Source organism: Ictidomys tridecemlineatus, chromosome X (genome assembly GCF_052094955.1).
Source record: "Ictidomys tridecemlineatus isolate mIctTri1 chromosome X, mIctTri1.hap1, whole genome shotgun sequence".
Lineage (NCBI taxonomy): Eukaryota > Metazoa > Chordata > Mammalia > Rodentia > Sciuridae > Ictidomys > Ictidomys tridecemlineatus.
The window spans coordinates 15,070,733-15,092,662 of NC_135493.1; the positions used below are offsets into that span (position 1 = coordinate 15,070,733).

At 38.3% G+C, this 21,930-nt stretch overlaps 1 non-coding gene across 1 annotated transcript; it reads right to left on the reverse strand.

Moving 5' to 3' along the window:
- Nucleotides 1-12,614: 12,614 nt before the first annotated feature.
- Trnag-ccc (transfer RNA glycine (anticodon CCC)) lies at nt 12,615-12,687 on the reverse strand. The gene has a single exon. It is a non-coding gene; the product is annotated as a tRNA-Gly (tRNA).
- Between the last annotated feature and the right edge of the window lie 9,243 nt (nt 12,688-21,930).

Below are 21,930 nucleotides of genomic sequence, written 5' to 3' on the forward strand. Positions count from 1 at the left end.
CCAGATTTCTGGCACCATCATGAAATATCTGATATAATTAACTAATAAAGGGGAAAAGTTTATTTTGGCTCACAGTTTTAGGCTATGATCAATCTATGCTCATTTTGGTCCTGTTGCTTTGGGCCTGTGGCAAGGCAACATGTCATGGTGGGAGTGTGTGGCAGATCAAAGATGCTCACTTCATTAGCTGGGAGGCAAAGAGGGGAAGAGGAAGAGGCCAGGGTCCTGCAATCTCCTTGTAAGGCATGCTCCAAATGACTTAAGTACCTCTGACAAGGCCCCATCTCATAAAATTTCCACCACCACTCAATAGTGTCACTTTGGGACCAAGCCCTTAACACAAGGAACTTTGAGTAAACACTCAAGATCCAAACTATACCACAATTAATGATAAGCAAGGCCCATTTCTTATCCTCAAAGAACTCATGGTCTGGGGCAGGACACACATATATAGCTAATTCTAATAGGTGTCAGAATGAGATGAGTGTCGTAGGAAGTACAGGAGGCTGCATGACTATGAGAATGCAAGAACAGAGTGATTCATTCTGAACTTGGGCTTGGGGGAGCCAAAAAGGAAAGGAAGACTTCAGAGAAGAAGTAGTACTTTTTGTTCTTGTTCTGGGGATGAAATTCAGGGTCCTGCATGTGCTAACCATACATTCTACTGCTGAGTTAACCCCCCCAGTCCCAGGTGGTAGGTTTTTTTTTTCTAGTACTGTGATTGAACCCAGAGTGCTTTTATCATTGAGGTACATCCCAGGCCCTTTTTATTTTATTTTATTTTTTGGAGACAGGGTCTTGGTAAGTTTCTGAGGCTGGCCTTGAACTTGTGGTCCTCCTGCCTCAGCCTCTGGGATTACAGGTGCATGCCACCATGACTAGTCTATGGCATGGGTTTTGATAGACCAAGGAAGAGCATGTGAAAGGCAGATCCAAGACAGATTTGGAAGACACATGAGCATCTGGACTAGTTGGCGGGGCAGGATTAGAGAGAGCTGCAGGAAGATAAAGGTAGCCCCAACTGAGAAGGAGGCTACAGATAGCTTGGGGTGGGCTTGGACCACATCAAAGGGTTTGAGTTCAAATCCTGCAGCTGAGGGGATTCTAAAAAAAGGTTTGGCAGCATTTTTGCATTCTGGAAGGCTCACTGTAGTGGTTGATTGGAGAATGGAAGGAATGTGTACAGAACTAGAGATGTGAAGAACAGGTAGGGGTTACTATGAGAAAAATCATACAAACCAACATTTCCCCAGGGATCCCCAGAGCTTAGTCCCAGGAGAGGCTCTGTGAAGCATGGCCTCTGTGGTCAAATGTATAGGAGATGATGAATAAGAAGAAAGCAAACTTTTTTTAAAATATTTATTTATTTATTTTAGTTTTAGGCGGACACAACATCTTTGTTTGTATGTGGTGCTGAGGATCGAACCCGGGCCGCACACACGGTAGGTGAGCACGCTACCGCTTGAGCCATATCCCCAGCCCAGAAAGCAAACTTAAACTCAGTTTATCTTCTCCCACTCTCAACATGAGCTTCTGACCTTCAGATGCATAGAGGGATTTTCTTTTTTGCCAACCAAACAAGCAGTGGAACAATCTCTGTGTGCTCTTATTCAATTCAATTCTGACACTATTTACCTGGAGAGAGCATCAGTTCTCATATTTGGAGGGTTCAGAATCCAAGATGGGTTTCTACTTCAGATGCCAGTGTCTGGAACTCACCTCTAGAACTTCTGACTGACCTCTATAAACCAGGTTTGATTAATTAATTAACAGCTCCCCCAGGTTTGATTAATCAGCTACAGCAGCTCACAAAACTCAAGGAAATACCTAAGTAAGTTTAGCAGTTTATTATAAAAGATTTTACAAACTATACAGATGAAGAGATGTATAGGGTAAGGCATGTGAGAAGGGGTGTGGAGCTTCTTTCCTCTCTCTGAGTATGGTGTCTTCCAGGAACCTTCTGACTATTCATAAAATGTATTAGCATATTTTCTCAACTCTAAGAAGTCTTTGTTTTATCTAGTATTTTCTAAATTAACCACAGAAATTTTGGTTTTTCTCCCACAGAATACCCTGTGAAACTAGTGTTAAGGTTATGAAAGACAATAGAAATGGTTACAGAATGGAGACAACTAAGGAGATTGGGTGACTAGATGCAATGTGGTATCTGGATTAGTGTCTGAAACAGAATAAAAGGACATTAGTGGAAAACTTGATAAAATCTGAGTAAAGTCTGGAGTTCAGTTAATAGTATTTGTACTGTTAATTAGCTTTTTTGTTGCTGTGATAAAATACCTGAGAAAAACAACTTAAATGAGGAAGATTTATTATGGATTTCAGTCCATAGTCCTTTGGTTCCATAATTTCTGGGCCTGTGATGACGTAGAACATCATGGTAGAAAGGATGTGGCAGAGGAAAACTGCCACCTCATGCTCACCTCCTGGTTCTCAGGAAACAGAGAGGCAGCAAGAAAGGGGCCAGGGAGAAGATATAGCCTCCAAGAACACACACCCCCAAAGACCCACTCCCTTCAATATGTTCCACCTCCTATAGCTTCTACCAACTCTCAATAATACCATCAAATTAAGAGTCCATCAAATGATTATTCTATTGAGGAGATTACAGCCTTTATGACCCAATCATTTTGTAAAGCTCCACCTCTGAATATTGCCACATTGGGGATGGGAACCTTCAACACAGGAGCCTTTGGAAGACATTTCGTATCCAAACTATAACATGTACTAATGCTAATTTCTTAATCTTGGCAAATTTACCATAGTAATAGAAGATGTTGACATCAGGGATACTGAATGAATTATATATGGAAACTCTGTAATCTTCGTAATTCTTCTGCAAATCCAACATTAAAAAATAAAACAAAAAGTTTAGACAATACTAATGTTCCTCCAAACAGCCCCTGAGAAACTAAGGCATAACTTGAAATTTCATAATAAATTTCATTTTCTTAAGGTTTGGAAACAAAAATGCTCCTTTATTTTTATTAGACAAATGAAACTCTCCCCAATTTTACTGCTAATATAAGTAAAATATCTAGCATATCCTAGGGATGCAATCAATTCTAATCTCCCTTTCCATCCTTTTCTTCAACTGAGGAAAAAAAATTGCTGAGTGCTTATGTACAAGTCACCGCTCTCCTTTCAAGCTGTGTTTTGCCTTCACCTCTAAGCCTGGCATTCTAAATATGAAAGAAAAACCACACCGAAATGACTAAGATGTTAACTGCTAAATAATCTTTATTTATATTTATGGAACTCAGAACATCTGATGACTCTCAGATAATATCAGAATGTGTAATGCCGCTCCTTATTCTAGTCTTGGACAACAACTCACACAATGCATGTAAACCGGTGTGAGGTTTAACTTGCAGAAAATTAATGTTTGTTTAAAGAATTATAGGAATCAGCTCTAGGAGGTCAAAGGTGATTGTGGTATTCTGACTAAAGGAGAAGAAAAAGGACATACACACCCTGGATGATGAAGACCCCACTCAGCAGGTATTCTTCCTGCCGTTTGCCCCCAGTGCCTCCCTTCTCTTCTCCTTCTGAAAGTCCTTTTGGGTACCTGACTTCCATAAGATGATCTTTTTGGGGGATGATAGCCACCCATCTTCTCAGGGTGTCTGCCCTTGAATAACATAGATTTCTTTCCTGTCAACTCTCATCTCCCAAGTACTGGCTTTTGAGTGGGAAGCAGATGAACTTATACTTATTTAGAAACACCCTTTTATGTAACCAAAAGTTTTGTTTTAAAATCAAAGAGTTGCAAGAAAATTTGTTCCCTTTTCACATCAGATAGAGAAGAAAAAGGGCACTTGTGCTGACTGAGTCTTCACAAGACAGACAGGAACTGATGCTGTGGTCATTATTGTGGTCACTATTCTTTTCTTTCATTGTGTTAAGTAGTAGGAAAGTAATAGGAAGACTTAAGATAACATGTTTTTTTTTGTTGTTGTTGTTGTTATTTCTTGTTTTTTTTTTTTTTTTTTTTGGTACTGGGATTTGAACACAGGAGTACTTTCCACTGAGCCACATCCCCAGCCCTTTTTTATTTTGAGTCAGGGTCTCACTGAGTTACTTAGGGTCTGTCTCACTAAGTTGCTGAGGCTGGCTTTGAACTTGCAATCCTCCTGCCTCTGCCTTCTGAGCTGCTGGGATGTGCTACTATACCCAGCAAGATAGCATGTAGTTTTTTTTTTTTAATTGGCTGTTCAAAACATTACAAAGCTCATGACATATCATCTTCCATACATTTGCTTCAAGTGGGTTATGAACTCCCATTTTTTACCCCAAATACAAGTTGTAGAATCACATCGGTTACACATCCACATTTTTACATAATACCATATTAATGACTGTTTTTAAGCATCAAAAATGATATCGTATGGGCTGGGGTTGTGGCTTAGCAGTAGAATGCTCACCTAGCACGGTTGAGGCCCTGGGTTTAAGCTTCAGCACCACATTAAAAAAAATAAAATAAAGATATTAAAAAGAAAATGATATCATAAATTTGCAGAATGTGAAGTTTAAATTATGTATAATGCACAACATTCATAAGAAATTAAGTTTAAAAGGAAATTGGTAGCATAAAATGCACCAAGTGGAGCTGCTCATGGATGCAAGTGACATCCTTGGTCCCCTCAAAACACTCATGTGCATATGCTCATGTTCCTCTCATCTTCAGCAGTGCACTGTATTTAGGATTTTTCAACAGTGATGGTGGAAATGATCATGGCATTCTAGCTTTGAGGCCATCACTCCCTTTCTAGAGTACCCGTCTCAGCAGACCATCCCCAACATGGACAGTTACAAGGGTACCAAGAATACCTCTGGTAGCATCTCTTACAGTGCTTTCTGATTTATCAATTTTATTTTCTATAACTATTTTAATTTGTATTGAGAGAAAACAATGTCCCGATCTCTGATAGTTCATGAGACTTTAAATAAATGATTCTGTCCAAACTGCGAAACTGCAACTGCATATGTAGGTAGGAGAGGAGAGGTGGTACTCCTCTCTCAAGGGCCTTCAGGCTCTCAGCTCCAGTATTTATACCTTAATGTGAATCAGGGCCATCTATGTTCCCTGAGGGTACCCCAATTTAGACCCATTGTTGAGGCTGGGGTCAGAATGCAGTTGCCCACCATGTACAAGGCCCTGGGTTCCATCCCCAGCACCACAAAACACAAACAAAACAAAAAACAGTGTCAGTTCAGGTGAGGGAGAGGATGCTATCTATCCAAGCTGGGCCTAGAGCAGTCAAGAAAACAATAAAGTGAAAAACTGTTCCTGGGGATAAGAGAAAGGCAGGGGGATCACTCTGACCAAACTGGGATTCAGGTCCACTATAAAGTCATGGCAACCCAAGACTCCAGTATGGGACTTTTTTTTTTTCTTTACTGACATATGATTTAGCTGGCTTTGTTATACTGTATGTTCTTAGTGTGCTTGTGGTGACCAACCTGGGATTTAGAAGAATCTAGAAGGAAACAGATTTGAGACCAAAATAAGAAAGAACTTGTCAGTGGTAAATTTTGGCTAAAGATGAACTTGACTGCCTCAGGGTATAGTGAGATCACTCTGGGAATGTCCAGAACCCAGAGGGAAGATGAAATGCTTATTTTTCAAATGGAAATGATTCCATTTGGTAGGAAAGGTATAGAAGTGAATGTAACAAACTTATGGATAGAAAAACTCAAAAGACCCTTCTTAAAGGCAAGATACAGTTATTTGGCAAACACTCATGTACACTCACGCTCTACTTCTGCAACTCAGAATTGGAATTAGTTTCAGTGTCCCACCAGGTGAGAGTGTGCATGGAGGAATATGTGCTGTGTACATATTGGGTGGCAGCAGTCACCTAATGGAAGGAGGCAGCGAATACTGTTTATTTGGAAAACCTACAATCGTTAACTTCTTTTCTAGCCATGGTCACTTAGTTCTTCCTTATCCACTACCCAAACTTCTGTTAGGCTGAAAACTAAGGGAGATGAATATTCTTACTAATTGATAATTATAAAACCAACTAGTATTTATTAAGTGTTCATTATATGCCGGGCTAAGAAGTCTGCCTACATCTAATCTTTTGATCCTCATCACAGCCCCTGAGGTACTCATGCTTTACAGTGAATAAATTGAGGATCAGAGAAGTTAAAGTATTTGCTAAGGCCCCACAGCTATGATTGGTAGAGGACTTGAGTTTATGCAGTCTTGCTCCAGAGCTGGTACTATTAACTACTGAAGGATACTGCTGAATTTATATGTAAATCAGGATTGTTAGGATCTAAGAAAGTGAGCTGCCATTTGAGGATACATAGCTTTAGGGGAGAAGAAAAAAACCTTGTGGTACAGAGGGCAAGAACCTCTTTCTGAAGCTTTCTTGGTACAGCTCTTGTTCCAAAATATCATGGTAGTCTCTCTGAGATGGGCAAGGTCATGGTTTTCTATAGGTACCAGAGAAAGTTCTAGCTGTTCTCTGATCCAGAGCAGTTAGGGGACAGGAATTCAAGGACAAAGGTGCACTTCTATTTCCTAACCCAGAGAAAGAGAGATGGTTTAATTTCCTCCTTGCTTATTTTTTAGCTAGAAAATGATGAAAATCAAATCTTTTCACTTACCGATCTTGGATCTTGTTAGGTCTCTGGTTTTGAAAATACATTTCTGTCACTACCATGGTCAAATTCAGACCCAGCTTCATGAATCCATTGTTTCTGGAATTTTTCCCAACTCAAAACAAATCATAGGTAGTATACTCAATAAATATCAACAAAATATCTTCTTTTGATATCTATCAAATAATTATTTATAGAGAATAGAATTCTCAGTGTAGAGGAAGTGTTTCGCATCTGAATAGCATTGCACATCAGCAAATAAATTGAAATACATAGAAAATGAATACAGTCTTATCTAGAAGCAGTCCTGCAATCTTCCTGGGCTCCTCAATAAAAGGAGAGCACCCTCATGTATTGGGGGATTGACTCAGTGGTGGAGTGCCTGCCTAGCAAATGCAGGCTCTGAGTTCCATCCCCAGCACCGCAAAAATAAATAAATAAATACACAAACAAATAAATAAATAAGTAAAAATAAAAGTAGAGCATTTTCAGAGCCTGTATTTGGCACAGTATTTGCTCTTCATTATTTGGCTGCTTCTGTCATAAAGGAAAGATTAATTAATGACCTCCACAGTTCAATGTATAACTATCCTTCAAACACATTCACCCATCCTTTACTTCATTTTCTTTGTTGCCTTCCAATAGAAGAGACAACAGGGTACATATTCCTGTAGAACAATGGATTATTATCCTAATTATAGTTGCCTGGTGTTTTCTACACTTTTACCATTTTATTAAAAACAATTATCTGAGAAGAACCAATCTTTTGTAATACCTACCCCATTGTTCTCATTTCTCTCTGATTCTGATGAGGTCTTTTCAAAGGGTATTTTATTCATAATTATAGACTATAGGGCAATTGCTCAGAAACTGAGTCCAGGAGATATTTTGTTGAGATTAATTTTTCTTGTACTTCTTGATCCAATTATATCCTTAGCTTTAAAAAAAACTACTAGCAACTTAATAAACCTATTTCTTTTCCGCAAGCCAACCATACTATTAGAAACAATCAATGTTAAAGCTTGTTTTAAAAGAATGAATATTTTAGAATAGTATGAAATGGTAAATATGATCTTTTTTGTTTTATAAAACATGAATAGGTGGAAGGAAAATGTGCCTTAAATCCAAGCATTTCTTCCTTATTATGGGCATTTAAGAGATATTTTAAATATCTCTTAGGTGAGTTTTAGGTCATTTCAGAAAAAAAAGTCTATGTTATTTTGAGTGTGTTTTTTCCTCTCTCTCTCTCTCTCTCTCTCTCTCTCTCTCTCTCTCTCTCTCTCTCTCTCTCTCTCTCTTTCTCTCTCTCTCTCCAGGGATTGAATCAGGGATGCTTTACCACTGAGCCATATCCCTAGCCCTTTTTATATTTTATTTTGGGATCATCTCATTAAGTTGCTTTGGGCCTCACTAAGTTGCTGAGGCTGGCCTCAAACTTTCAATGCTCCTGGCTCAGCCTCCTGGGTCACTGGGATTACAGGCATGTGCCACCATGCCTGGCTATTTCTTATTTTAAAAATGTTTGAAAGGGGATGGGTTCTCACTATGGTCTCCAGGCTGACCCTGAACTCCTTAGCTCAAGTGATATTCCTACTTCAGCTTCCTGAACAGCTGGACTTGAGTTTATGCAGTCTTGCTTATTACAGGTGCCCATCATCCTGTACTAGGCTGGAACTGCATTTGTAAAAGGTCAGGCTAAGTTAAAAAATATCCGAGTGACATACATTGCTGGTGGGACTACAAATTTATGCAGCCAATATGGAAAGCAGTATGAAGATTCCTTGGAAATCTGGGAATGGAACCATCATTTGACCCAGTTATCTCACTTCTCAGACTATACCCAAAGGATTTAAAAACAGCATACTACAGGGACACAGCCTCATCAATGTTTATAGCAGCATAATTCACAATAGTTAAACTGTGGAACCAACCTAGATACCCTTCAGTTGATGAATGGATTAAAAAATGTGGTATATATATATATATACACCATGGAATTTTACTCAGCATTAAAAAAGAACAAAATCATGGCATTTTCAGTTAAATGAATGATGTTGGAGAAGATAATGCTAAGTGAAGTTAGCCAATCCCATAAAAACAAATGCCTAATGTTTTCTCTGACATAAGGAGGCTGACTCATACTGGCTAGGGAAAGGGAGCATGGGAGGAATAGATGAATTCTAGATAGGGAAGAGGGGAGGGAGGGAAAGGGAGGGGGCAGGGGATTAGCAAGGATGGTGGAATGTGATGGACGTCATTATCCAAAGTACATGTATGAAGACACGAATTGGATGTCAACATACTTTATATACAAACAGAGATGAAAAATTGTGATATATATGTGTAATAAGAATTGTAATGCAAAAAAACAAAACCAAAGTACATGTATAAAGACATGAATTGGCGTGAACATATTTTATATACAAACATATGAAAAATTGTGCTCTATATGTGTAGTAAGAATTGTAATGCCTTCTGCTGTCATGTATTTAAAAAATAAAACCAATAAAAAATAAAAAATATCCAAGTGAGAAAGCTAATCAGTCTACAGTGGAGGAGGTGGCAAATCTGGGTTGAGGCTTCAAGTGATAACACCCTCCAGGATAGTGGGCAGTAGTATACAGGCACAAAACCTTTAGTTGTTCAACTTTTAAACTTTTTGACCAAGTCCCAGAATAATACATTTAATATCACTGCCAGCATGTGTGTGTACACACACACACACACACAAACACACACACCATGCATAAAGCACACACAACATATAGCCATACACCTCCAAGTGAAGTTTTAGTCAATCAGGGACCACATATGCAACAGTGGTCCCAGAAGATTATATAGCCCAGTGACATTGTAGTCATATTAGATTATGCAAGTGCACTCTACGACACTTGCATGATGATGAGATTTCTCTAGTGATAAATTTCTCATAATGTATCTCTGTTGTTAAGTGACATATGACTGTAATTACTCTTTTACTACCTGGGAGGAACTTTTGCATTTTCTATCATATGTCATCCTCTTCTTATCTAAATCTATTCTTTTTTTTCATTGTATTTGTTTTAAATGCTAGTTGAAATTTTATGATCCACGCTTGCACTATGACAAGCAGTTTAGAAAGCAGAGTTCTTAGTAGGAGAGTGGGCAGGAGAGGAGTCATGCTTGATGATTGATGAAAAAAACTCTTTGGGGTCCTTTGTTTTGCAATGCCCTAGTCTCATGGCATCATGTCAGACACCTCATGGCATATTGTGAGAGCAAATATCTCCACTCCTAGATTATTGCTCTTCATGTAAGCTTCAGAGACTAGATTTCATGAAATCTCCTCAGCAGCTCTGCAGATGCCGAAAGATCCATTAGTCCATGTTGTCTTCTGCCCTGCCCTGTAAACCCTGTGGCTGTGGCGGGACCTTTGAAGTGTAGCCCCACAAGTATTCTACCTGATGATGGGGGATCTCAGTGAGGTGGAAAGACATGTCATCTAAGTATAAATAGGATCTAAATATGATTGCCCATTGAAAGCAATGTACTTTACTCTCATTTTTCTGCCCTCATATGTCAAGTAGATAAACAGGAAGGATCACAGATGGAACTTTTTAAAAGGAAAAGACAGGTACAGATTCCAATTTTTAACACTTCCTCTTAATTTCTTAGCCATGTACTGTAAGTCCCATTTCAAGAAGTTGTGATTGCTTTACATTTTACTCTAGATATTCTCTACTGTTTTAACCACATAACCGTCAGATTTTGTCCCCCTTTTTTGCCCAAAATTGAAGCTTTTAAAAACAAGATTTATTTAAAAATTATATATTGCTAATCTATCTTTGGTGCAAGGTTAGGATGTACAGAATACTCATGAATATGCAATATTATTGAATAGTCCAAATTGATTCACATCATTTCTTCTTGACACTTTAGCAAACATTTTTTCTGGTCTGAAAATAAAGTAACACATAAGTTGTTATTGATTTGTGTATTATATATTATAATGGATGTAATACTACAGTACAGAGTTGTGAAGTATGGACTTAAAAATTTTAATTTTTTTGTGTATAAAGATTCTGTGCCACTGTTTTTTTTTTGTTGTTGTTGCTTTTAAAATCTGATGTGCTGTCCTTTGAGCCAGACACATAAGATGTATTTCCCCTGAGTGCTGCAGCATGGTAGACAAACCATGCAAGGTAGGTTTTGGAATTTTGCTGACGATGTAAGTTCACTGAGAATTCTAGGCTCACAGCTTGCAGTACTTGGGAAGACAAATGCACATCCACATGTCACTGGTGAATATATTATTGCTCTTTTACCTTTTTTTTAAAAAAATTAGTTGTTGATGGACCTTTATTTTATTTATTTGTATGTGGTGCTGGGAATCAAACCCAGTGCCTCATACATGCTAGGCAAGTGCTCTACCCCTGAGACATAACCCCAGCCCCTCTGTTTCCCTTTTAAATGGTGTGACATACAGAATTATACTGTGTGACAATTACATAATGAAAGGTTATAAGTCAGTTTTTGGAGTGAAAAAGCAGGGTGTGATGATTGTGTGGTGGCAACAATTATGTGGTGTAACAAGATGTGCTTTGAGGATGAGCATGTTAGCATAATAAAAAAACAGTTCCTACTTCAAGACTTTATCTTGGCTAATCTTTCTTTAATTTTTGGAATAGTTACTATTTTAAAATTTTACTAAAAATTTGTGTTCATTATAGAAAAAAATGAAAAGGTAAAAGAACAAAATTAATTTTTTTTTGGTACTGGGGATTGAACTCAGGGGCACTCTACCACTGAGCCACATCCCCAGCCCTATTTTGTATTTTATTTAGACACAGGGTCTCACTGAGTTGCTTAGGGCCTTGTCATTGTTGAAGCTGGCTTTGAACTCACCATCTTCCTGTCTCAGCCTCCCGAACTACTGGGATTACAGGTTTTCATCACCACGCCCAACACAAAATTTATTTTTAAAAGCCTCTCTAATACAAGGAGTAAACACACTAACCACAATCATCACACTGGATTTTCCCCCCATGGTAACAAATCCATCCAAACATATGGGTATTTTAAAAACAAGATTGTGTTGTTATGGTTTGGATCAGGAATGTCTCCTGATCCAAATGATCATGTGTTGAGAGCTTGGCCTCCAGTGCAGCAATGTTCAGAGGTAGGGATTGGGGAAGTAGTTGGATCATGAGGGCTCTAACCTCATCAACATATCAATCACCTCAATGGACTCATTTGAATGGACTGTTGGGAGATAGTGGAAACTATAGGGGATAGGACCTCATTGGAGGATGTAGGTCCCTGGAACCATGACCTCAGAGACTATATCTTATCCCTGGTTCTTTTTTTTTTTCTTTCTCTCTTCTTCCTAGCTGCCATGAGTAAAACAGTTTTCCTTCTCTGTGCCCTTCCATCATGATGCTGTACTTTACCTAAGACTCAAAGCAAAGGAGTCTTTCAACCATGAATTGAAACCTCTAAAACCATGAGCCAAAATAAATCTTATGTCCTCTAAATTGTTATTGTCAGGTAAGTTGGTCAACCAATGAAAAGCTGACTAATACAACTTACTACGTACACCAATTTTTCAGTTAACAATACATTGTGAACATCTTTGTATATCTTTAAGAATAGACTGAAATGACATTTTTCATGACTACATAGGATCCCACTATATAGTTGGCTCATAGTTTTTTATTCAGTCTTCTATTGTTGCCTATGTGGTTTTTCTTCTCATTTGTCATTATGACAAACAAAAGTGTGATAAGTATCCTGTATAGAGATCTGTTCATACATCTAAATTATTTCCTTCAGATAAATATTTAGAATGGAATTACTAGATCAGCATGCACCCTCATATTAATGCTTGTTTCTTTCTTTCTTTTTCTTTTTTTTTTTTTGATGTTTGAAATTGAACCCAGGGCCTTGTACATTCTATTCAAATGCTTTACCACTGAGCTACATCCACGCCAGTGACTTTTTTTTTTTTGTGGTGGTGCTGGGGATTGAACCCAGGGCCTTGTACATGGGAGGCAAACACTCTACCAACTGAACTATATCCCCAACCCAAGCCAATGGCTTTTTATAATTATTTCCCAGATATCCTCCAGAAGGAATGTATTCATTTTAACCCCTCAACAGTAAATAAAAGTGCCCATTTCCTCATACTTTCACTGCCAATGAGTGTTCTCAGTTTTTATAGTTTTAGCTAAAATAATTGACAAAAGAGGTAGAGGGTATGTTCACAATCCGGTTTTAGGTCAGTTCAGCTGAATTTCCCCAAGAGACCTCAAATATCCCACTTCAGCAACTTCCTTTCAGGCTCTGTATACAAAAATTCCTTCTAGAAAGTGTCTCATGATTTATTCTTTCCCCAACTGTGTGTGAGCATCACAATCTCTATCCCCTACCAATTCTGGATATTTGTATTGGATTTAATTTTATCAATCTGGTAACTGGTCATTTTGGTTTAAATGCTTTGTGAAATTCTTTATTTGATATCAATTATAGATGAGACATCTAAATGTTGCACATGAATGGCTGCTAATATTGTGATAGGAATTGCCTGCTGAGACTGTCCCTCACTTTCTAGCACCAGGATACCAAGTAGGGCAGTTTTTCAGGGAGGTTTGGTTCACTGTGCCAGGTGACAGTGTCCACTGACTCCTTTTGGACCTGGTTTGCTTGCAGTGGACACTTAGTATTCAACCTAGCTAGAAATAATCTCTATAAAAAAACCCAGAGATCTGTTTGACATAGATGGAAAGTGCTGAAAAGAGAGCAGATGAGTACTTAACATAGGATTCCCTGGGGTCATGTACATGTGAACTGGAGTCACCAAACTATGAGTAAAGGGCTGCTTTAAGTCCTGATTGGGAAGGTCTCAGTCTTACATATTCTGTAAGCATTTTTTATGATAGATATTATAGGTGACACTTGTTCAGTAAACTTCTTAAAAATGGTGAGGAACTCAGTTACTCTCTGTGGTGTTGTCTGTTAACAAGTGCACTTCAAGTTTGAGCCAATTTTCCTGTAAACATTCAAAACATGTTTAGTTATAATCCAGAATTACAGCCCTAGAACTTCTAAATCATAATCTCTGTGTCAGAACCCAGGACTGCAATCCTAAGGATTGCAGTTCTGGTGATATGGAATCACCTTTCAATTTGAGTAAGAGCTCTCTTAAATCATTTCTTTATCTTTAACATACATATGAGTTGCTTTGGTTTGAATGTGTCTCACAAAAGTTCATGTATTGGAAATATAATCAGTGTGACTCCACATCATGTACAACCAGAAGAATAAGAAATTATATTCCATTTACATATGACATGTCAAAGTGCATTCTACTGTCATATATAAATAATTAGAACAAGTTTTTAAAAGTTCATATGTTGGAAACTTAATCTCCCAGGTCATACATTAATGGAATTTGGAGTAGAATTTGGGGGAGGTAATATAAATTAGATGGGGTCATAAAGATGGAACCTCAGTGATGGCATTAGTGCCTTTATAAGAAGACGAAGAGAGACTCAAGTTAACATGCTTTGTCTTGAAATGTAATGACCTTCACCATCTTAGGATGCAATAAGAAGGCCCTCACAGTTGCTGGTATCATGCTTTTGAACTTACCAGCCTCCAGAACCATGAGCTAAATAGACTTCTATTCTTTATAAATTACTTGGTCTTTGGCATTTTTTTTGTAGCAACAGAAAATTGACTGACTTGAATCACCTTGGAATCAAATTAAAATTCAGATTCTGATTCCGTTAAGTCTTGGATGGGAGCCATTGGTTCTCCATTTTTAACAAGGTCCCAGGTAATATGTATGCTATTAGTCTGTGGATCACATTTTGAGTAGCAAGGAACTAATGCATGCTCTATTACTAACCAGTTGGGATTACTTTTGTCTTAGAGTGTGGGTAACAAAAGAGACCACAGAATGCACTGAAAAAATGTTGATATTTCAGCTACACTTCAGGATGAGGAGGAATGGAAGAGAACCAGGAAACTATGTTTTGGAGAGGTCACCTGCTTTTATCAAAGTTAAATTTATAACTTAGTCCCTATGGAATTCAATGTTTTCTGCTATCCTAACCTTCTGGATCAAGATCTTTAAATCATCTTGGTTGAAGATGTCTCAAACTGTGTGTGGTTCCAAAACAGAAACCATTGTTCATTTTTGGAGGTTTTTTTTTTTTTGTTGTTGTTGTTATGTTTTGTGGATTAGAGATAAAGGCTGCCCTCAAAAGGCACATAGGGAAATGATTTAGAAGATTTTGGAAGTTTGACTTCAGTGAAATTGAGGAAAGAATCAAGTTTTAATTATTTTAATTGAAGTGTAACACACATAGTGCAACACATCAACTTCAAGTGTACAGCTCAATAAACTTTATATGTATATACATACATCCATATAACTAAACCACCACCCACACCCAGATTAAGAAATTTTCACCAGGTTTTCTCAATGTGTCAGCCTAGTCAACATCTCCCACAAAGGTAACCACTAGTCTCACACCACAAACCACAGATAAGTTTTGCATCTTCTTGAATTCATTAAATGAAACTATACTGGATAGATTCTTCTCTGTGCAGCTTCTTTTGGTCAACACTACATTTTTGTGATACAACTGAATTTTCACATGCAACCTAACCTGAAAGAGATGCTGTTAACTCTCTTAAAGTATTTTGAAAGTTTGGTTTTGAGAACACTGGGGAAAGGCTGAGGCTTTTTAAATGGGGATAACCATAGAGGAAGTAAAATAACTGATGAGAACACTGCAAGTTAATGAGGCAAGATTGTCAGAATTCTTGGAGCATTTCTCAGGCTCTCCTTCTTTCTCTTCCTGGATTGCACTTACTGGTATGGCCAAGACCTGCCAGAGACCATACCCAGAGATAGAGCAATCTCTACACCTACAACTCTCTTAATTCAGCCATAAAGGTGAACAGAAGAAAGCTTGGGGGGGGGCAATTGGGAAGGCTTGCATTTTCCATGAGTCTCTCTTTGAATGCCTAAGTCTCAAATTATGATTGACATTTGTTCAATAGGTTCCTGTGTGCTACCAGAGTTCTTTGCTTGGTCTGAAACACACACACTCTCTCTCTCTCTCTCTCTCTCTCTTTTTAATCTTATGTATTTTTTATTTGTTCTTTTTAGATATACATGACGGTAGAATGTATTTTGACATATTATACATAAATGGAGTCTAACTTCCCATTCTTGTGGTTGTCCATGGTGTGGAGTTACACTCGTGTGTATTTATGTATAAACCTAAGACTGAGACACTCTTGATGGAGTAACTAACATAGACAATGTAAAAAACATTATAAGGAAAAGAAGAAGAGTGCTTAAGGAAGGGATTTCCAAGCAGAGGAAACAGTGTACGCAAAGATGGGATGAAGTGTGGTATTTTCAGAGAATGGCAAGTAGATTGACATAGTTTGGAGCATAAGAAGAAGGGAGTAGGTGGGGCATAGTAGATGATGCAAGTAATAAAAAATAGATGTGAAAGGTAGGCTATGACCAGGTTGAGGAGGTCTTAAATACTATCCTTAGAATCTCAAATATTGTGATAGAAGCAGAAACAAGGTTTTTAGTAGAGCTGCCATTTTAGCAAAATGGAAGCAAGGGATAAAATTGACTCATGGTCTTTATAGAAGCATAAGGAGACTTTGTCCTATCTTACTGAGACAGGTGGCATGACCAAGTAGTTAGAAGATGGATTCTAGAGTCATTAAAGCCTGGGTTCTAGCTCTTCTTAGAATTCTGGCTTTGTCGTTTACCAACTGTGGGTCCTTGGGCATATTACCTAACGTCTGTGAATTGGAAGAGGGAGGACAATTAATATCTATTTCTCATTGATACTGTGGAGATTAAAGAGATCATGTGTACATAGTATGAGACACTAGTCCTGGCACAGAATTAGTGTTCAATATTTGGCACAGGCCATTATTTTTAAGAGCATTATGTAGCATGACTTTTAGGGTGCTAAGATCTCTGAGAAGGTTGACTCCATGCTGGGGAGGCTGATGTCTACTTTCTTTCTTGGTTGGGTCTGAGATGATTCTTTCTGCATTGTTGCCTATTCTCCTTAGAGCATTGGATTGTGTTTGCTAGTACAGAGAGGTTCTTTTCTGCCTGCTGACTTGCCTGGCTTCTGACTCCCTGCTGTGTCCCAGACGGAAACTGTGATTTAAGGATGGACTTCAAGAATATTCTTATCTGCTATCCTTTGTCAATCTCACTGTACAAGTTCCATCCCTAGGGGAATCCAGAGCCCAGGCAAAGGGCAGTGGAATAGAGTGGAGATGTCCCAAAAGCTCAGCTCAGAAACTCCCCTGCAGCCTGATCAATCAGTTAACTCCAGGAAGAATGTGAGATTTCTCATTTAACTAGCCAGAGTTTCATTATTCTTGCCCAATATAAGTCTGGAGTCCTTTTTCCTTTTGAATGTCAGTAACCTCTCAGGGACATAGACTCAGTTAGAGGTATTGAGAATTTTCTAGTGTTAACAACTTGAGCTTCTGGCAGGCACAAAATCTATTTTTATTCACCTAACTGAATTGCATGTGACAGAAGAGGCAGCTCTGGGTGGTACTAAGTTCTCCATTCTTGGAGATGGTTTAGATAGACTACTGCAGCTTAGAGGTAATTTCCATGTTTTATGGATTGCTGGTCCAGATATATATGTATTTAGCTGTCAATGCACCTTTATTTAATTTTTTTATTTATATACGGTACTGAGAATGGAACTCAGTGCCTCATACATGCTAAGCAAGTGCTCTGCCACTGAGCCACAACCCCAGCCCTTCCCATCTGGTTTTATGATTCTCTGATGTAGTTAAGTTTGTCTGTGGGCTCATTTGCTCATCTAAACAAATCATCCAATTTTGCTTCTATTCAACTAACAACAAAAGCTCTGTTTTCCTATAAAGCCAGGACTATTATGTCTTAAGAAACTGTACAGTAGTACTCAATTAGCAATGATCTTTGCAGAAAAATTAATGAGACAAGACTAAATCTGCTGTCCCTCCATTAACTTTGCCATGTGCATATCAGAATGCTCCTGATGGGGACAATAGGCTTTCATATTTGAGAGGTTCAAAGAACCTCCAAAGAGCTGCTACAGTGGGCTCCTTTATTGATGTCTGAACTCTGTGGACTATTCCGACTGCTGGTAGGAAAGATTCTTTGAGAGAATAGGAAAATGTAGCCAAGGTACTATGAGGTCATGGTTTTGAATTTAAGCCCTGTGGCCAAACATTCTATATTTAAAGCCTAGGTCTATTCCTTACTTAGCTGTACAGATTACCTAACTTAGGCATATTACCTAACTTCTCAGGGTCTTAGTTTCCTCATGTGCAAAAAAGGGCTAACACTTCTACCTGCCTGGTAGGGCTGATGTGAGGCAAACTCTGTTTAAGTATTTGTTGTTATTATTAAAGGAAGTTGGTAAAATAACATTTATTTGCATGTACTTAAACTACAAATCCAAAGTTCCTGGCTTCTTTTGGTTTCCTGACCACCATTCTTTTCTTTCTCCCTTCTCCCTCCAACTGTTGTCAGAGAACATTGTGTGGATTTGCTATAAAGTCTATGGCTGACCTTTCTGTAAAGAAACTGCAGTTTAACAGGGGAAATGTTAAATCAAAGGAATGAATTGCCAGTGACAGACTTCTTGGCATCAACTAAAAGATAGGGAATATGTTTGAGAATGCAGAGGGACTTGACAACCAGAAGGAAGAAAGTTGCCTGACATGGTTCCATATAAGACAGTGCCAAGTGAAACCCTAAATCCCTTGGTGTTGGGGATAGTTCTGTCTGAAGCAAGATTTTGGAAAATGGAACTACATTCCCACACAAAACAGCTCAGCCAGGTAGATAATGGGTCTGGCAGGGGGGTGTACAATACAGGGACCAGTCAGAGGTCAGGCTCTGCTGGAGATCTTAGAAGCTGCACTGGGTTCAAGTAGAGCAATTTCATAAAAGAGAGCTAAAGAGCCCTTCCAAGGGGGCACGATCAGTTCTGGAGGCAATGGCCAAATTTCAAATGCAAGTACCCAGAAATGGGCACTGGATCTCTGGGTGAAGTTCTTTAAATAGCATGATTGTTTCCTTGATCCTTATAGATCATGTTGAGGTGTCTGTGGCACTTAAGGTGGAGAGGCCACAGAAAAGGAGGGGAGAGGAAGAACTTTCAACTTAGACATTATGCTCTCTGATGGAATGAGTACAATAACTTAAGGTAGTTTTCTGAAACACAGGGTAGCTCTTTTTCTGCTCTTTAGTTTATTTCCTTAGCCAGTGATGTCCATTCTCATTCGTACCAACCTGTGCTAAGCTTTTGATGCCATGATAATGAGATTGGCAGTGACACAAAAATGAGGAAGTGTCTATATTTTGGATGATTGAACCAATATTTCTGGAGACTTCTTTGAATATTACCTTAAATAAATGTAAAGTGAGGGCCTGGGTCTAAATAAGCAACTGCATAACTTCAAGACTAGGTGGAATATGGTATTAACAGAGACGCAGAGAAAAACAACAAAACTGCTATAGATTTCAGTTGACTTGTGTCAGTCAAGTTTTTTTTGTCTGACCAAAATACCCTACAAGACCAACTCAGAGGAGAAAAAGTTCATTTTCCTTCATGGTTTCAGTGGTCAGCCAACTCCTTTGATCTGGGTCCAAGATGTGGCAGAACATTATAACTCTCACAATCCAAACATTTCACCTCTGAACATCCCTGGAATAAAACAGGAGCTTTTGGGGGACACCTCATATTCAAACCCATAACAGTTGACTGTCACATTTGTCAATAGAGAGATGTGCTGCCCAAATAGTGTTATCTTTGTTGTTATATTTGGTTGTGTTATAGAAATACAGTAGGTTGACCAATTGAAACAGCTGATATCTGACTATTTTTAGCCTACAAAATGGCAATCATGTATAGTACAACCTAATGCTAGGTGGAACATGAGGGTTGTTATGTTCTCTGTACATACTGGATTGCTGTGTTTAGTTCTGGATGACATATTGTAAGAGAAATTTTGACAAATATGCACAGAGAATTCCAACTGTGATGTAGGGATTCAAAATCTTGTCAGAAAAAAGGTGAAAAAATTGCCAACATAGGTTGGAGATGTGTCAACTGTCTTCAAATAACAGAGGAAGTTTGAAATGGGAAGGGAATTGATTGTTTTCTGGATAGTTCTTGAAAGCAATGAAAGGACAAATTACTGGGACAAATTACTGGGAAGAGGTTTGTATAGAAGGAAGGGTTCTCATGATTAAGACTTCTCTTGGGCTGTCAAGACAGTTAATGAGACCTCAATCAAGTATTTAAGCAGAAGCTCAATGCTTCTGAGGGCACTTAGGGATTGGAAAAGTTTCAAACACCTTTATTATTTAGTTTCCTTACAACTCAGAGACTCCATGAGCAGCTCAAAATTGAACCAGAACAGGTGCACTTCCACGATCAGAGGAGCTTTTTCACATCTCATCATTTTGTTTTAGTGCTAAGGTGATGATTGCAAGGCATTAAAATGTTAACTGTGCTGGATTCTTCCAAATTATTATCAAGTTTCCTTTAGCCAAATTTAACAGGGATCTTCTCAAGATGCATTATTGCCTCATTCCTACTCTGGAGAATCTATTTAGAAATCCAGTTGCTGGGATTAAATTTCATCCTTTGTTAGATTTTTTTAAAAAAAAAACATCACTTCAGAATTAGTAGCTACTGAAGAGAACTCAAATTAGCTGGGGTCAGATGCTATTTACATTTGGCTGCATACAATTACTATTTCTTTGAAAAGTCTATTATAGGGAAGGAGCAAACTATCTTTAAATATCAATAGCTTTTATGTGATAACACTTTGATGAGCTAAGTATGAGTAAAGCAAACTATTCCATTTCTGACAAAATGCAAAGAGTTTGAAAACCAAGGCACTGTATACTTAAAATAAATGCCTTTTATGGCCTATGCATATTATGCCTCAATAAATGTTTAAGAAACATATGAAGGTATTTGGAAAATGCATTTGATGTTTTCAAAGTTAAAGCAGTTAAAAACATGGTCAGTGTTAGAGACAGTACAGTATTAAGCCAATGTAAAAATATTTTCCCTAAAGTCAGACCATCCACAGTTACAGCCTGGCTTTTCTATTCCTTAGCTATGTATATGAGCAAGTCATTTAACCTCTCCAGGCCTCAGTTTCCTCATTAGCAAAATAGGGAGAAAAATAGTACTTCCTTCACAGAGCTGTACATGTTAAATAGATTAATCCAAAATTAATTAATGAAAAATACTTTCAAAATAATGGTGCCTGGCACATAGTACATATCCAATATTTGTTAGTTTGTTACCCATGATGACCCTCAGTGTAGAGGCCTAGCAACTGTTGCTAGTTAAACATCATGGTGGAAGTGCATGGTGAAGAAACCTAGTTTCCCTCATGACAACTAGGAAGTAGAGGGAGAGGGAAAGGCCACAGGAATGATGCATGCTTCCAGGGCACGCCCCCTGTGACCCACCTCCTGCAGCCATGCCCCACCTGCCTACAGTTACCACCCAGTCAGTCCATTCAAACTAGAATGGACTCATTATATCTCTCACAATCCAATCATTGCACTTCTGAATACTCCTGCATGAACACAAAAGTGTTTGGGGGACACCTTGTATTTAAATATGTTAATCTAGCTTCTAATTAGTTAATGTTGTTATTTATGTTTATGTTACTTTTAATTTCTCACTTGGTTGTGTTGTTGTGTTGCTACACTTAATAGCTTTCTTTTTACTGTTTATTCTCCCTTTCTTCCAAAATGATAACCTAGGAGTATTTATAGAGTTCCTACTATGTGGCTGAAGTAGTTTGCTAGAGCCACCATAGCATCATACCATAGGCTGGATGGCTTAAATGACAGAAATTATTTTTTTCACAGTTCTGGAGGCTAGAAGTTCAAGATAAATGTGCTAGCAGGTTGGTTTCTGGTGAAGCATTCACTCTTTAGCTTGTAGATGGCTGCTTGCTTGCTGCCTCTACCTCTGCCTATAACATCTCTTGATGTTTCTATGCCTTCCTTTTTTTGGTGGTGGTAGGTACCAGGGATTGAATTCAAGGGCACTTGATCACTGAGCCACATGCCCAGTCCTATTTTGTATTTTATTTAGAGACAGGATCTAACTGGGTTGCTTAGCACCTTGCTTTTGCTGAGGCTGGCTTTGAACTCATGATTCTCCTACCTTAGCCTCTCAAGCTGGTGGGATTACAGGCATATACCACGGCACCCAGATTTTCTAT